The 16,255-nt window shown below is 50.2% G+C and overlaps 8 non-coding genes across 8 annotated transcripts; all 8 read right to left on the bottom strand.

Moving 5' to 3' along the window:
* Positions 1 to 1,703: 1,703 nt before the first annotated feature.
* On the bottom strand, positions 1,704 to 1,787 carry Trnal-uaa (transfer RNA leucine (anticodon UAA)). Its single transcript has one exon. It is a non-coding gene; the product is annotated as a tRNA-Leu (tRNA).
* Positions 1,788 to 3,565: 1,778 nt separating this feature from the next.
* Trnal-uaa (transfer RNA leucine (anticodon UAA)) lies at positions 3,566 to 3,649 on the bottom strand. The gene has a single exon. It is a non-coding gene; the product is annotated as a tRNA-Leu (tRNA).
* Positions 3,650 to 5,427: 1,778 nt separating this feature from the next.
* Positions 5,428 to 5,511, bottom strand: Trnal-uaa (transfer RNA leucine (anticodon UAA)). The gene has a single exon. It is a non-coding gene; the product is annotated as a tRNA-Leu (tRNA).
* Positions 5,512 to 7,288: 1,777 nt separating this feature from the next.
* On the bottom strand, positions 7,289 to 7,372 carry Trnal-uaa (transfer RNA leucine (anticodon UAA)). The gene has a single exon. It is a non-coding gene; the product is annotated as a tRNA-Leu (tRNA).
* A 1,778-nt stretch (positions 7,373 to 9,150) lies between these two features.
* Positions 9,151 to 9,234, bottom strand: Trnal-uaa (transfer RNA leucine (anticodon UAA)). The gene has a single exon. It is a non-coding gene; the product is annotated as a tRNA-Leu (tRNA).
* A 1,778-nt stretch (positions 9,235 to 11,012) lies between these two features.
* On the bottom strand, positions 11,013 to 11,096 carry Trnal-uaa (transfer RNA leucine (anticodon UAA)). The gene has a single exon. It is a non-coding gene; the product is annotated as a tRNA-Leu (tRNA).
* A 1,778-nt stretch (positions 11,097 to 12,874) lies between these two features.
* On the bottom strand, positions 12,875 to 12,958 carry Trnal-uaa (transfer RNA leucine (anticodon UAA)). Its single transcript has one exon. It is a non-coding gene; the product is annotated as a tRNA-Leu (tRNA).
* Positions 12,959 to 14,736: 1,778 nt separating this feature from the next.
* Positions 14,737 to 14,820, bottom strand: Trnal-uaa (transfer RNA leucine (anticodon UAA)). Its single transcript has one exon. It is a non-coding gene; the product is annotated as a tRNA-Leu (tRNA).
* Positions 14,821 to 16,255: the final 1,435 nt, after the last annotated feature.

Genomic DNA, 16,255 nt, shown 5'->3' with positions numbered 1-16,255 from the left:
TTTCGGTAGGATGGAATTATGTCAGTTTTAGAATATTTAAGACGCAATGTCAGACGTGGCGTAGGAAATGCACCCTCCCTTTCGGGAACCAATGTGGCGCGTTGGACCGCTTTCTTCCGTCGTTTCCAGTTTGAACTGTAACTAGCGAAACTGTATTTAATAATAGGAACATTTTCACATTGATGCAAAGAAAACTTGATATTAACGAACGGCAAATAGGGCCGTTTCCTAGCAACTGCCACGCTGTGCATTACGCACTCGTGGGAAGCCAATGAAATACTTCCTGTGAGGCTCAAACTGTCGACCTTCACTTTACAATACTTAGGCACTGCCCCGGTGGTACCGACGCGTACATACTGAAACGTCTTTGGATCGTCAGTGAGTACTTCATGTTAGAAATTTCGTGTTCGCCCTGATGTGCATTAAAGGGCAGATTCTTCAGTAAAAGTTAGTTCTGCGCTCAGTTACAGTATATGGCCCTAGCAGCACCAGGAAAACGGGTTCAGATTTACTCGCCTTCCACACGGCGTTGAGCGCCTACAGCGAGATTGCCTTCGGCCTCTGGCGCCAGGAGGGAAGGCGACACATCACGGCGCAAGCAGCGCGTAGCAGAGGGCGGTGGTGGTGTGTCGGTCAGCATGGTTGCTTCCCAAGTAGCTGATCCGGGTTCGAAACCCGGACACCGCACGGAAGTTGTCTTCTTTACTCAGGAGAGTGTTTCCAACGCTGGCGTTCGTCGAATTTCCGAACTGTCGTGTTACGAATGGTTTTCCTTCGCCCCTCGTCCCGCTCCGCGTAGGCTAGTGCGGATTGCGATTCACTGCATCGTGTGTCCCCATGTGTCGACTTGTCTCGACTTTGCTTGGCTGACGCTTGCAAATGGGCGTATATGTAGAGGACAGTCGCTAGAAACGACTGGGAGAGACCAACTCGACAAACACACAACGGACCCTTTCATTTGACTGCGGCCGCAGGCTAGCGAATTTAGGTACCGAGAGGCAAGAGAGGGGTCAGCGTGCTTGACCGTATCATCACCGCGCAGCAGCACCGAAAACTAAGGGAAAAGGCAAAATTAAAGAATCCAACAGCACGCAGACTTCCTAGTTAGCCACCGAGCCGTGTACTAAGCACGCAAAAACGCTGCTTAACCTCGGTGGTCGGACGAGAATCCGTGTCGTCAGCGTGGCACACAAGTCGGCGAGAACGTTTCCAGACGTGCGGACATCTTAGTCCTTGTACAGATCACTTGGGATTTGCCTGGCAGTCTCTCGCGCTGCCTTTTAGGGAACCAATATGGAATAGCCCTTGGTGGGATCTAACGCATAGCCGTCCCGTTGTTAGCATGACACACTAACTTAGTGAGCTTACTGCCCACGCAATACGGCCGCTTCAGAACTCCAGTACCTGAGCCACCGTTTCATCTATCTTTATTAAGGCACTACGATTCATTTAAACACGTATGTGATGCTGTTGAGGTTGCCTCGCTGTCGCTTGGAACCCAGAGGCACAACACAACAACACCGGAAACGTCCGTGAGAAGAGCTAAAAATCGACACAGGAAAAGTATGTTCCGGTATTTCTTTTCGACCGCTCGGGGTGTCACTGTCGTCTCCAGTAAAATCTGCATGGCGTGTTTCTGCGTAATTTATACTTGTTCTGTAAGATCAAGGGAGTATGTTAGTTTCAGAATGTTTAAAATGCATTGTCAGATGTGGGGTTCGAACCCACGCTCCCTTACGGGAACCAGAGCTTAAATCTGGCGCCTGAGACCGCTCGGCCAATCTGACGTGCGAGGCAAGAGCCCCAGAGACTTCCATCTCTAGCAATATCTCATAGAACCTCACTGCGAAATCTGTTTCTTTTTTCGGTAGGATGGAATTATGTCAGTTTTAGAATATTTAAGACGGAATGTCAGACGTGGCGTAGGAAATGCACCCTCCCTTTCGGGAACCAATGAGGCGCGTTGGACTGCTTTCTTCCGTCGTTTCCAGTTTGAACTGTAACTAGCGAAACTGTATTTAATAATAGGAACATTTTCACATTGATGCAAAGAAAACTTGATATTAACGAACGGCAAATAGGGCCGTTTCCTAGCAACTGCCACGCTGTGCATTACGCACTCGTGGGAAGCCAGTGAAATACTTCCTGTGAGGCTCAAACTGTCGACCTTCACTTTACAATACTTAGGCACTGCCCCGGTGGTACCGACGCGTACATACTGAAACGTCTTTGGATCGTCAGTGAGTACTTCATGTTAGAAATTTCGTGTTCGCCCTGATGTGCATTAAAGGGCAGATTCTTCAGTAAAAGTTAGTTCTGCGCTCAGTTACAGTATATGGCCCTAGCAGCACCAGGAAAACGGGTTCAGATTTACTCGCCTTCCACTCGGCGTTGAGCGCCTACAGCGAGATTGCCTTCGGCCTCTGGCGCCAGGAGGGAAGGCGACACATCACGGCGCAAGCAGCGCGTAGCAGAGGGCGGTGGTGGTGTGTCGGTCAGCATGGTTGCTTCCCAAGTAGCTGATCCGGGTTCGAAACCCGGACACCGCACGGAAGTTGTCTTCTTTACTCAGGAGAGTGTTTCCAACGCTGGCGATCGTCGAATTTCCGAACTGTCGTGTTACGAATGGTTTTCCTTCGCCCCTCGTCCCGCTCCGCGTAGGCTAGTGCGGATTGCGATTCACAGCATCGTGTGTCCCCATGTGTCGACTTGTCTCGACTTTGCTCGGCTGACGCTTGCAAATGGGCGTATATGTAGAGGACAGTCGCTAGAAACGACTGGGAGAGACCAACTCGACAAACACACAACGGACCCTTTCATTTGACTGCGGCCGCAGGCTAGCGAATTTAGGTACCGAGAGGCAAGAGAGGGGTCAGCGTGCTTGACCGTATCATCACCGCGCAGCAGCACCGAAAACTAAGGGAAAAGGCAAAATTAAAGAATCCAACAGCACGCAGACTTCCTAGTTAGCCACCGAGCCGTGTACTAAGCACGCAAAAACGCTGCTTAACCTCGGTGATCGGACGAGAATCCGTGTCGTCAGCGTGGCACACAGGTCGGCGAGAACTTTTCCAGACGTGCGGACATCTTAGTCCTTGTACAGATCACTTGGGATTTGCCTGGCAGTCTCTCGCGCTGCCTTTTAGGGAACCAATATGGAATAGCCCTTGGTGGGATATAACGCATAGCCGTCCCGTTGTTAGCATGACACACTAACTTAGTGAGCTTACTGCCCACGCAATACGGCCGCTTCAGAACTCCAGTACCTGAGCCACCGTTTCATCTATCTTTATTAAGGCACTACGATTCATTTAAACACGTATGTGATGCTGTTGAGGTTGCCTCGCTGTCGCTTGGAACCCAGAGGCACAACACAACAACACCGGAAACGTCCGTGAGAAGAGCTAAAAATCGACACAGGAAAAGTATGTTCCGGTATTTCTTTTCGACCGCTCGGGGTGTCACTGTCGTCTCCAGTAAAATCTGCATGGCGTGTTTCTGCGTAATTTATACTTGTTCTCTAAGATCAAGGGAGTATGTTAGTTTCAGAATGTTTAAAATGCATTGTCAGATGTGGGGTTCGAACCCACGCTCCCTTACGGGAACCAGAGCTTAAATCTGGCGCCTTAGACCGCTCGGCCAAACTGACGTGCGAGGCAAGAGCCCCAGAGACTTCCATCTCTAGCAATATCTCATAGAACCTCACTGCGAAATCTGTTTCTTTTTTCGGTAGGATGGAATTATGTCAGTTTTAGAATATTTAAGACGCAATGTCAGACGTGGCGTAGGAAATGCACCCTCCCTTTCGGGAACCAATGTGGCGCGTTGGACCGCTTTCTTCCGTCGTTTCCAGTTTGAACTGTAACTAGCGAAACTGTATTTAATAATAGGAACATTTTCACATTGATGCAAAGAAAACTTGATATTAACGAACGGCAAATAGGGCCGTTTCCTAGCAACTGCCACGCTGTGCATTACGCACTCGTGGGAAGCCAATGAAATACTTCCTGTGAGGCTCAAACTGTCGACCTTCACTTTACAATACTTAGGCACTGCCCCGGTGGTACCGACGCGTACATACTGAAACGTCTTTGGATCGTCAGTGAGTACTTCATGTTAGAAATTTCGTGTTCGCCCTGATGTGCATTAAAGGGCAGATTCTTCAGTAAAAGTTAGTTCTGCGCTCAGTTACAGTATATGGCCCTAGCAGCACCAGGAAAACGGGTTCAGATTTACTCGCCTTCCACTCGGCGTTGAGCGCCTACAGCGAGATTGCCTTCGGCCTCTGGCGCCAGGAGGGAAGGCGACACATCACGGCGCAAGCAGCGCGTAGCAGAGGGCGGTGGTGGTGTGTCGGTCAGCATGGTTGCTTCCCAAGTAGCTGATCCGGGTTCGAAACCCGGACACCGCACGGAAGTTGTCTTCTTTACTCAGGAGAGTGTTTCCAACGCTGGCGATCGTCGAATTTCCGAACTGTCGTGTTACGAATGGTTTTCCTTCGCCCCTCGTCCCGCTCCGCGTAGGCTAGTGCGGATTGCGATTCACAGCATCGTGTGTCCCCATGTGTCGACTTGTCTCGACTTTGCTTGGCTGACGCTTGCAAATGGGCGTATATGTAGAGGACAGTCGCTAGAAACGACTGGGAGAGACCAACTCGACAAACACACAACGGACCCTTTCATTTGACTGCGGCCGCAGGCTAGCGAATTTAGGTACCGAGAGGCAAGAGAGGGGTCAGCGTGCTTGACCGTATCATCACCGCGCAGCAGCACCGAAAACTAAGGGAAAAGGCAAAATTAAAGAATCCAACAGCACGCAGACTTCCTAGTTAGCCACCGAGCCGTGTACTAAGCACGCAAAAACGCTGCTTAACCTCGGTGGTCGGACGAGAATCCGTGTTGTCAGCGTGGCACACAAGTCGGCGAGAACGTTTCCAGACGTGCGGACATCTTAGTCCTTGTACAGATCACTTGGGATTTGCCTGGCAGTCTCTCGCGCTGCCTTTTAGGGAACCAATATGGAATAGCCCTTGGTGGGATCTAACGCATAGCCGTCCCGTTGTTAGCATGACACACTAACTTAGTGAGCTTACTGCCCACGCAATACGGCCGCTTCAGAACTCCAGTACCTGAGCCACCGTTTCATCTATCTTTATTAAGGCACTACGATTCATTTAAACACGTATGTGATGCTGTTGAGGTTGCCTCGCTGTCGCTTGGAACCCAGAGGCACAACACAACAACACCGGAAACGTCCGTGAGAAGAGCTAAAAATCGACACAGGAAAAGTATGTTCCGGTATTTCTTTTCGACCGCTCGGGGTGTCACTGTCGTCTCCAGTAAAATCTGCATGGCGTGTTTCTGCGTAATTTATACTTGTTCTGTAAGATCAAGGGAGTATGTTAGTTTCAGAATGTTTAAAATGCATTGTCAGATGTGGGGTTCGAACCCACGCTCCCTTACGGGAACCAGAGCTTAAATCTGGCGCCTTAGACCGCTCGGCCAATCTGACGTGCGAGGCAAGAGCCCCAGAGACTTCCATCTCTAGCAATATCTCATAGAACCTCACTGCGAAATCTGTTTCTTTTTTCGGTAGGATGGAATTATGTCAGTTTTAGAATATTTAAGACGCAATGTCAGACGTGGCGTAGGAAATGCACCCTCCCTTTCGGGAACCAATGTGGCGCGTTGGACCGCTTTCTTCCGTCGTTTCCAGTTTGAACTGTAACTAGCGAAACTGTATTTAATAATAGGAACATTTTCACATTGATGCAAAGAAAACTTGATATTAACGAACGGCAAATAGGGCCGTTTCCTAGCAACTGCCACGCTGTGCATTACGCACTCGTGGGAAGCCAATGAAATACTTCCTGTGAGGCTCAAACTGTCGACCTTCACTTTACAATACTTAGGCACTGCCCCGGTGGTACCGACGCGTACGTACTGAAACGTCTTTGGATCGTCAGTGAGTACTTCATGTTAGAAATTTCGTGTTCGCCCTGATGTGCATTAAAGGGCAGATTCTTCAGTAAAAGTTAGTTCTGCGCTCAGTTACAGTATATGGCCCTAGCAGCACCAGGAAAACGGGTTCAGATTTACTCGCCTTCCACTCGGCGTTGAGCGCCTACAGCGAGATTGCCTTCGGCCTCTGGCGCCAGGAGGGAAGGCGACACATCACGGCGCAAGCAGCGCGTAGCAGAGGGCGGTGGTGGTGTGTCGGTCAGCATGGTTGCTTCCCAAGTAGCTGATCCGGGTTCGAAACCCGGACACCGCACGGAAGTTGTCTTCTTTACTCAGGAGAGTGTTTCCAACGCTGGCGATCGTCGAATTTCCGAACTGTCGTGTTACGAATGGTTTTCCTTCGCCCTCGTCCCGCTCCGCGTAGGCTAGTGCGGATTGCGATTCACAGCATCGTGTGTCCCCATGTGTCGACTTGTCTCGACTTTGCTCGGCTGACGCTTGCAAATGGGCGTATATGTAGAGGACAGTCGCTAGAAACGACTGGGAGAGACCAACTCGACAAACACACAACGGACCCTTTCATTTGACTGCGGCCGCAGGCTAGCGAATTTAGGTACCGAGAGGCAAGAGAGGGGTCAGCGTGCTTGACCGTATCATCACCGCGCAGCAGCACCGAAAACTAAGGGAAAAGGCAAAATTAAAGAATCCAACAGCACGCAGACTTCCTAGTTAGCCACCGAGCCGTGTACTAAGCACGCAAAAACGCTGCTTAACCTCGGTGATCGGACGAGAATCCGTGTCGTCAGCGTGGCACACAGGTCGGCGAGAACTTTTCCAGACGTGCGGACATCTTAGTCCTTGTACAGATCACTTGGGATTTGCCTGGCAGTCTCTCGCGCTGCCTTTTAGGGAACCAATATGGAATAGCCCTTGGTGGGATATAACGCATAGCCGTCCCGTTGTTAGCATGACACACTAACTTAGTGAGCTTACTGCCCACGCAATACGGCCGCTTCAGAACTCCAGTACCTGAGCCACCGTTTCATCTATCTTTATTAAGGCACTACGATTCATTTAAACACGTATGTGATGCTGTTGAGGTTGCCTCGCTGTCGCTTGGAACCCAGAGGCACAACACAACAACACCGGAAACGTCCGTGAGAAGAGCTAAAAATCGACACAGGAAAAGTATGTTCCGGTATTTCTTTTCGACCGCTCGGGGTGTCACTGTCGTCTCCAGTAAAATCTGCATGGCGTGTTTCTGCGTAATTTATACTTGTTCTGTAAGATCAAGGGAGTATGTTAGTTTCAGAATGTTTAAAATGCATTGTCAGATGTGGGGTTCGAACCCACGCTCCCTTACGGGAACCAGAGCTTAAATCTGGCGCCTTAGACCGCTCGGCCAAACTGACGTGCGAGGCAAGAGCCCCAGAGACTTCCATCTCTAGCAATATCTCATAGAACCTCACTGCGAAATCTGTTTCTTTTTTCGGTAGGATGGAATTATGTCAGTTTTAGAATATTTAAGACGCAATGTCAGACGTGGCGTAGGAAATGCACCCTCCCTTTCGGGAACCAATGTGGCGCGTTGGACCGCTTTCTTCCGTCGTTTCCAGTTTGAACTGTAACTAGCGAAACTGTATTTAATAATAGGAACATTTTCACATTGATGCAAAGAAAACTTGATATTAACGAACGGCAAATAGGGCCGTTTCCTAGCAACTGCCACGCTGTGCATTACGCACTCGTGGGAAGCCAATGAAATACTTCCTGTGAGGCTCAAACTGTCGACCTTCACTTTACAATACTTAGGCACTGCCCCGGTGGTACCGACGCGTACATACTGAAACGTCTTTGGATCGTCAGTGAGTACTTCATGTTAGAAATTTCGTGTTCGCCCTGATGTGCATTAAAGGGCAGATTCTTCAGTAAAAGTTAGTTCTGCGCTCAGTTACAGTATATGGCCCTAGCAGCACCAGGAAAACGGGTTCAGATTTACTCGCCTTCCACTCGGCGTTGAGCGCCTACAGCGAGATTGCCTTCGGCCTCTGGCGCCAGGAGGGAAGGCGACACATCACGGCGCAAGCAGCGCGTAGCAGAGGGCGGTGGTGGTGTGTCGGTCAGCATGGTTGCTTCCCAAGTAGCTGATCCGGGTTCGAAACCCGGACACCGCACGGAAGTTGTCTTCTTTACTCAGGAGAGTGTTTCCAACGCTGGCGATCGTCGAATTTCCGAACTGTCGTGTTACGAATGGTTTTCCTTCGCCCCTCGTCCCGCTCCGCGTAGGCTAGTGCGGATTGCGATTCACAGCATCGTGTGTCCCCATGTGTCGACTTGTCTCGACTTTGCTCGGCTGACGCTTGCAAATGGGCGTATATGTAGAGGACAGTCGCTAGAAACGACTGGGAGAGACCAACTCGACAAACACACAACGGACCCTTTCATTTGACTGCGGCCGCAGGCTAGCGAATTTAGGTACCGAGAGGCAAGAGAGGGGTCAGCGTGCTTGACCGTATCATCACCGCGCAGCAGCACCGAAAACTAAGGGAAAAGGCAAAATTAAAGAATCCAACAGCACGCAGACTTCCTAGTTAGCCACCGAGCCGTGTACTAAGCACGCAAAAACGCTGCTTAACCTCGGTGATCGGACGAGAATCCGTGTCGTCAGCGTGGCACACAGGTCGGCGAGAACTTTTCCAGACGTGCGGACATCTTAGTCCTTGTACAGATCACTTGGGATTTGCCTGGCAGTCTCTCGCGCTGCCTTTTAGGGAACCAATATGGAATAGCCCTTGGTGGGATATAACGCATAGCCGTCCCGTTGTTAGCATGACACACTAACTTAGTGAGCTTACTGCCCACGCAATACGGCCGCTTCAGAACTCCAGTACCTGAGCCACCGTTTCATCTATCTTTATTAAGGCACTACGATTCATTTAAACACGTATGTGATGCTGTTGAGGTTGCCTCGCTGTCGCTTGGAACCCAGAGGCACAACACAACAACACCGGAAACGTCCGTGAGAAGAGCTAAAAATCGACACAGGAAAAGTATGTTCCGGTATTTCTTTTCGACCGCTCGGGGTGTCACTGTCGTCTCCAGTAAAATCTGCATGGCGTGTTTCTGCGTAATTTATACTTGTTCTGTAAGATCAAGGGAGTATGTTAGTTTCAGAATGTTTAAAATGCATTGTCAGATGTGGGGTTCGAACCCACGCTCCCTTACGGGAACCAGAGCTTAAATCTGGCGCCTTAGACCGCTCGGCCAAACTGACGTGCGAGGCAAGAGCCCCAGAGACTTCCATCTCTAGCAATATCTCATAGAACCTCACTGCGAAATCTGTTTCTTTTTTCGGTAGGATGGAATTATGTCAGTTTTAGAATATTTAAGACGCAATGTCAGACGTGGCGTAGGAAATGCACCCTCCCTTTCGGGAACCAATGTGGCGCGTTGGACCGCTTTCTTCCGTCGTTTCCAGTTTGAACTGTAACTAGCGAAACTGTATTTAATAATAGGAACATTTTCACATTGATGCAAAGAAAACTTGATATTAACGAACGGCAAATAGGGCCGTTTCCTAGCAACTGCCACGCTGTGCATTACGCACTCGTGGGAAGCCAATGAAATACTTCCTGTGAGGCTCAAACTGTCGACCTTCACTTTACAATACTTAGGCACTGCCCCGGTGGTACCGACGCGTACATACTGAAACGTCTTTGGATCGTCAGTGAGTACTTCATGTTAGAAATTTCGTGTTCGCCCTGATGTGCATTAAAGGGCAGATTCTTCAGTAAAAGTTAGTTCTGCGCTCAGTTACAGTATATGGCCCTAGCAGCACCAGGAAAACGGGTTCAGATTTACTCGCCTTCCACTCGGCGTTGAGCGCCTACAGCGAGATTGCCTTCGGCCTCTGGCGCCAGGAGGGAAGGCGACACATCACGGCGCAAGCAGCGCGTAGCAGAGGGCGGTGGTGGTGTGTCGGTCAGCATGGTTGCTTCCCAAGTAGCTGATCCGGGTTCGAAACCCGGACACCGCACGGAAGTTGTCTTCTTTACTCAGGAGAGTGTTTCCAACGCTGGCGATCGTCGAATTTCCGAACTGTCGTGTTACGAATGGTTTTCCTTCGCCCCTCGTCCCGCTCCGCGTAGGCTAGTGCGGATTGCGATTCACAGCATCGTGTGTCCCCATGTGTCGACTTGTCTCGACTTTGCTCGGCTGACGCTTGCAAATGGGCGTATATGTAGAGGACAGTCGCTAGAAACGACTGGGAGAGACCAACTCGACAAACACACAACGGACCCTTTCATTTGACTGCGGCCGCAGGCTAGCGAATTTAGGTACCGAGAGGCAAGAGAGGGGTCAGCGTGCTTGACCGTATCATCACCGCGCAGCAGCACCGAAAACTAAGGGAAAAGGCAAAATTAAAGAATCCAACAGCACGCAGACTTCCTAGTTAGCCACCGAGCCGTGTACTAAGCACGCAAAAACGCTGCTTAACCTCGGTGATCGGACGAGAATCCGTGTCGTCAGCGTGGCACACAGGTCGGCGAGAACTTTTCCAGACGTGCGGACATCTTAGTCCTTGTACAGATCACTTGGGATTTGCCTGGCAGTCTCTCGCGCTGCCTTTTAGGGAACCAATATGGAATAGCCCTTGGTGGGATATAACGCATAGCCCTCCCGTTGTTAGCATGACACACTAACTTAGTGAGCTTACTGCCCACGCAATACGGCCGCTTCAGAACTCCAGTACCTGAGCCACCGTTTCATCTATCTTTATTAAGGCACTACGATTCATTTAAACACGTATGTGATGCTGTTGAGGTTGCCTCGCTGTCGCTTGGAACCCAGAGGCACAACACAACAACACCGGAAACGTCCGTGAGAAGAGCTAAAAATCGACACAGGAAAAGTATGTTCCGGTATTTCTTTTCGACCGCTCGGGGTGTCACTGTCGTCTCCAGTAAAATCTGCATGGCGTGTTTCTGCGTAATTTATACTTGTTCTGTAAGATCAAGGGAGTATGTTAGTTTCAGAATGTTTAAAATGCATTGTCAGATGTGGGGTTCGAACCCACGCTCCCTTACGGGAACCAGAGCTTAAATCTGGCGCCTTAGACCGCTCGGCCAAACTGACGTGCGAGGCAAGAGCCCCAGAGACTTCCATCTCTAGCAATATCTCATAGAACCTCACTGCGAAATCTGTTTCTTTTTTCGGTAGGATGGAATTATGTCAGTTTTAGAATATTTAAGACGCAATGTCAGACGTGGCGTAGGAAATGCACCCTCCCTTTCGGGAACCAATGTGGCGCGTTGGACCGCTTTCTTCCGTCGTTTCCAGTTTGAACTGTAACTAGCGAAACTGTATTTAATAATAGGAACATTTTCACATTGATGCAAAGAAAACTTGATATTAACGAACGGCAAATAGGGCCGTTTCCTAGCAACTGCCACGCTGTGCATTACGCACTCGTGGGAAGCCAATGAAATACTTCCTGTGAGGCTCAAACTGTCGACCTTCACTTTACAATACTTAGGCACTGCCCCGGTGGTACCGACGCGTACATACTGAAACGTCTTTGGATCGTCAGTGAGTACTTCATGTTAGAAATTTCGTGTTCGCCCTGATGTGCATTAAAGGGCAGATTCTTCAGTAAAAGTTAGTTCTGCGCTCAGTTACAGTATATGGCCCTAGCAGCACCAGGAAAACGGGTTCAGATTTACTCGCCTTCCACTCGGCGTTGAGCGCCTACAGCGAGATTGCCTTCGGCCTCTGGCGCCAGGAGGGAAGGCGACACATCACGGCGCAAGCAGCGCGTAGCAGAGGGCGGTAGTGGTGTGTCGGTCAGCATGGTTGCTTCCCAAGTAGCTGATCCGGGTTCGAAACCCGGACACCGCACGGAAGTTGTCTTCTTTACTCAGGAGAGTGTTTCCAACGCTCGCGATCGTCGAATTTCCGAACTGTCGTGTTACGAATGGTTTTCCTTCGCCCCTCGTCCCGCTCCGCGTAGGCTAGTGCGGATTGCGATTCACAGCATCGTGTGTCCCCATGTGTCGACTTGTCTCGACTTTGCTTGGCTGACGCTTGCAAATGGGCGTATATGTAGAGGACAGTCGCTAGAAACGACTGGGAGAGACCAACTCGACAAACACACAACGGACCCTTTCATTTGACTGCGGCCGCAGGCTAGCGAATTTAGGTACCGAGAGGCAAGAGAGGGGTCAGCGTGCTTGACCGTATCATCACCGCGCAGCAGCACCGAAAACTAAGGGAAAAGGCAAAATTAAAGAATCCAACAGCACGCAGACTTCCTAGTTAGCCACCGAGCCGTGTACTAAGCACGCAAAAACGCTGCTTAACCTCGGTGGTCGGACGAGAATCCGTGTTGTCAGCGTGGCACACAAGTCGGCGAGAACGTTTCCAGACGTGCGGACATCTTAGTCCTTGTACAGATCACTTGGGATTTGCCTGGCAGTCTCTCGCGCTGCCTTTTAGGGAACCAATATGGAATAGCCCTTGGTGGGATCTAACGCATAGCCGTCCCGTTGTTAGCATGACACACTAACTTAGTGAGCTTACTGCCCACGCAATACGGCCGCTTCAGAACTCCAGTACCTGAGCCACCGTTTCATCTATCTTTATTAAGGCACTACGATTCATTTAAACACGTATGTGATGCTGTTGAGGTTGCCTCGCTGTCGCTTGGAACCCAGAGGCACAACACAACAACACCGGAAACGTCCGTGAGAAGAGCTAAAAATCGACACAGGAAAAGTATGTTCCGGTATTTCTTTTCGACCGCTCGGGGTGTCACTGTCGTCTCCAGTAAAATCTGCATGGCGTGTTTCTGCGTAATTTATACTTGTTCTGTAAGATCAAGGGAGTATGTTAGTTTCAGAATGTTTAAAATGCATTGTCAGATGTGGGGTTCGAACCCACGCTCCCTTACGGGAACCAGAGCTTAAATCTGGCGCCTTAGACCGCTCGGCCAATCTGACGTGCGAGGCAAGAGCCCCAGAGACTTCCATCTCTAGCAATATCTCATAGAACCTCACTGCGAAATCTGTTTCTTTTTTCGGTAGGATGGAATTATGTCAGTTTTAGAATATTTAAGACGCAATGTCAGACGTGGCGTAGGAAATGCACCCTCCCTTTCGGGAACCAATGTGGCGCGTTGGACCGCTTTCTTCCGTCGTTTCCAGTTTGAACTGTAACTAGCGAAACTGTATTTAATAATAGGAACATTTTCACATTGATGCAAAGAAAACTTGATATTAACGAACGGCAAATAGGGCCGTTTCCTAGCAACTGCCACGCTGTGCATTACGCACTCGTGGGAAGCCAATGAAATACTTCCTGTGAGGCTCAAACTGTCGACCTTCACTTTACAATACTTAGGCACTGCCCCGGTGGTACCGACGCGTACATACTGAAACGTCTTTGGATCGTCAGTGAGTACTTCATGTTAGAAATTTCGTGTTCGCCCTGATGTGCATTAAAGGGCAGATTCTTCAGTAAAAGTTAGTTCTGCGCTCAGTTACAGTATATGGCCCTAGCAGCACCAGGAAAACGGGTTCAGATTTACTCGCCTTCCACTCGGCGTTGAGCGCCTACAGCGAGATTGCCTTCGGCCTCTGGCGCCAGGAGGGAAGGCGACACATCACGGCGCAAGCAGCGCGTAGCAGAGGGCGGTGGTGGTGTGTCGGTCAGCATGGTTGCTTCCCAAGTAGCTGATCCGGGTTCGAAACCCGGACACCGCACGGAAGTTGTCTTCTTTACTCAGGAGAGTGTTTCCAACGCTGGCGATCGTCGAATTTCCGAACTGTCGTGTTACGAATGGTTTTCCTTCGCCCCTCGTCCCGCTCCGCGTAGGCTAGTGCGGATTGCGATTCACAGCATCGTGTGTCCCCATGTGTCGACTTGTCTCGACTTTGCTTGGCTGACGCTTGCAAATGGGCGTATATGTAGAGGACAGTCGCTAGAAACGACTGGGAGAGACCAACTCGACAAACACACAACGGACCCTTTCATTTGACTGCGGCCGCAGGCTAGCGAATTTAGGTACCGAGAGGCAAGAGAGGGGTCAGCGTGCTTGACCGTATCATCACCGCGCAGCAGCACCGAAAACTAAGGGAAAAGGCAAAATTAAAGAATCCAACAGCACGCAGACTTCCTAGTTAGCCACCGAGCCGTGTACTAAGCACGCAAAAACGCTGCTTAACCTCGGTGGTCGGACGAGAATCCGTGTTGTCAGCGTGGCACACAAGTCGGCGAGAACGTTTCCAGACGTGCGGACATCTTAGTCCTTGTACAGATCACTTGGGATTTGCCTGGCAGTCTCTCGCGCTGCCTTTTAGGGAACCAATATGGAATAGCCCTTGGTGGGATCTAACGCATAGCCGTCCCGTTGTTAGCATGACACACTAACTTAGTGAGCTTACTGCCCACGCAATACGGCCGCTTCAGAACTCCAGTACCTGAGCCACCGTTTCATCTATCTTTATTAAGGCACTACGATTCATTTAAACACGTATGTGATGCTGTTGAGGTTGCCTCGCTGTCGCTTGGAACCCAGAGGCACAACACAACAACACCGGAAACGTCCGTGAGAAGAGCTAAAAATCGACACAGGAAAAGTATGTTCCGGTATTTCTTTTCGACCGCTCGGGGTGTCACTGTCGTCTCCAGTAAAATCTGCATGGCGTGTTTCTGCGTAATTTATACTTGTTCTGTAAGATCAAGGGAGTATGTTAGTTTCAGAATGTTTAAAATGCATTGTCAGATGTGGGGTTCGAACCCACGCTCCCTTACGGGAACCAGAGCTTAAATCTGGCGCCTTAGACCGCTCGGCCAATCTGACGTGCGAGGCAAGAGCCCCAGAGACTTCCATCTCTAGCAATATCTCATAGAACCTCACTGCGAAATCTGTTTCTTTTTTCGGTAGGATGGAATTATGTCAGTTTTAGAATATTTAAGACGCAATGTCAGACGTGGCGTAGGAAATGCACCCTCCCTTTCGGGAACCAATGTGGCGCGTTGGACCGCTTTCTTCCGTCGTTTCCAGTTTGAACTGTAACTAGCGAAACTGTATTTAATAATAGGAACATTTTCACATTGATGCAAAGAAAACTTGATATTAACGAACGGCAAATAGGGCCGTTTCCTAGCAACTGCCACGCTGTGCATTACGCACTCGTGGGAAGCCAATGAAATACTTCCTGTGAGGCTCAAACTGTCGACCTTCACTTTACAATACTTAGGCACTGCCCCGGTGGTACCGACGCGTACATACTGAAACGTCTTTGGATCGTCAGTGAGTACTTCATGTTAGAAATTTCGTGTTCGCCCTGATGTGCATTAAAGGGCAGATTCTTCAGTAAAAGTTAGTTCTGCGCTCAGTTACAGTATATGGCCCTAGCAGCACCAGGAAAACGGGTTCAGATTTACTCGCCTTCCACTCGGCGTTGAGCGCCTACAGCGAGATTGCCTTCGGCCTCTGGCGCCAGGAGGGAAGGCGACACATCACGGCGCAAGCAGCGCGTAGCAGAGGGCGGTGGTGGTGTGTCGGTCAGCATGGTTGCTTCCCAAGTAGCTGATCCGGGTTCGAAACCCGGACACCGCACGGAAGTTGTCTTCTTTACTCAGGAGAGTGTTTCCAACGCTGGCGATCGTCGAATTTCCGAACTGTCGTGTTACGAATGGTTTTCCTTCGCCCCTCGTCCCGCTCCGCGTAGGCTAGTGCGGATTGCGATTCACAGCATCGTGTGTCCCCATGTGTCGACTTGTCTCGACTTTGCTCGGCTGACGCTTGCAAATGGGCGTATATGTAGAGGACAGTCGCTTGAAACGACTGGGAGAGACCAACTCGACAAACACACAACGGACCCTTTCATTTGACTGCGGCCGCAGGCTAGCGAATTTAGGTACCGAGAGGCAAGAGAGGGGTCAGCGTGCTTGACCGTATCATCACCGCGCAGCAGCACCGAAAACTAAGGGAAAAGGCAAAATTAAAGAATCCAACAGCACGCAGACTTCCTAGTTAGCCACCGAGCCGTGTACTAAGCACGCAAAAACGCTGCTTAACCTCGGTGATCGGACGAGAATCCGTGTCGTCAGCGTGGCACACAAGTCGGCGAGAACGTTTCCAGACGTGCGGACATCTTAGTCCTTGTACAGATCACTTGGGATTTGCCTGGCAGTCTCTCGCGCTGCCTTTTAGGGAACCAATATGGAATAGCCCTTGGTGGGATCTAACGCATAGCCGTCCCGTTGTTAGCATGACACACTAACTTAGT

This window comes from Schistocerca serialis, chromosome 7 (genome assembly GCF_023864345.2).
Source record: "Schistocerca serialis cubense isolate TAMUIC-IGC-003099 chromosome 7, iqSchSeri2.2, whole genome shotgun sequence".
In the NCBI taxonomy this organism is placed as follows: Eukaryota; Metazoa; Arthropoda; class Insecta; order Orthoptera; family Acrididae; genus Schistocerca; species Schistocerca serialis.
The sequence above is the reverse complement of the archived record's forward strand: the minus strand, read 5'-3'. Positions and strand labels throughout refer to the sequence as shown.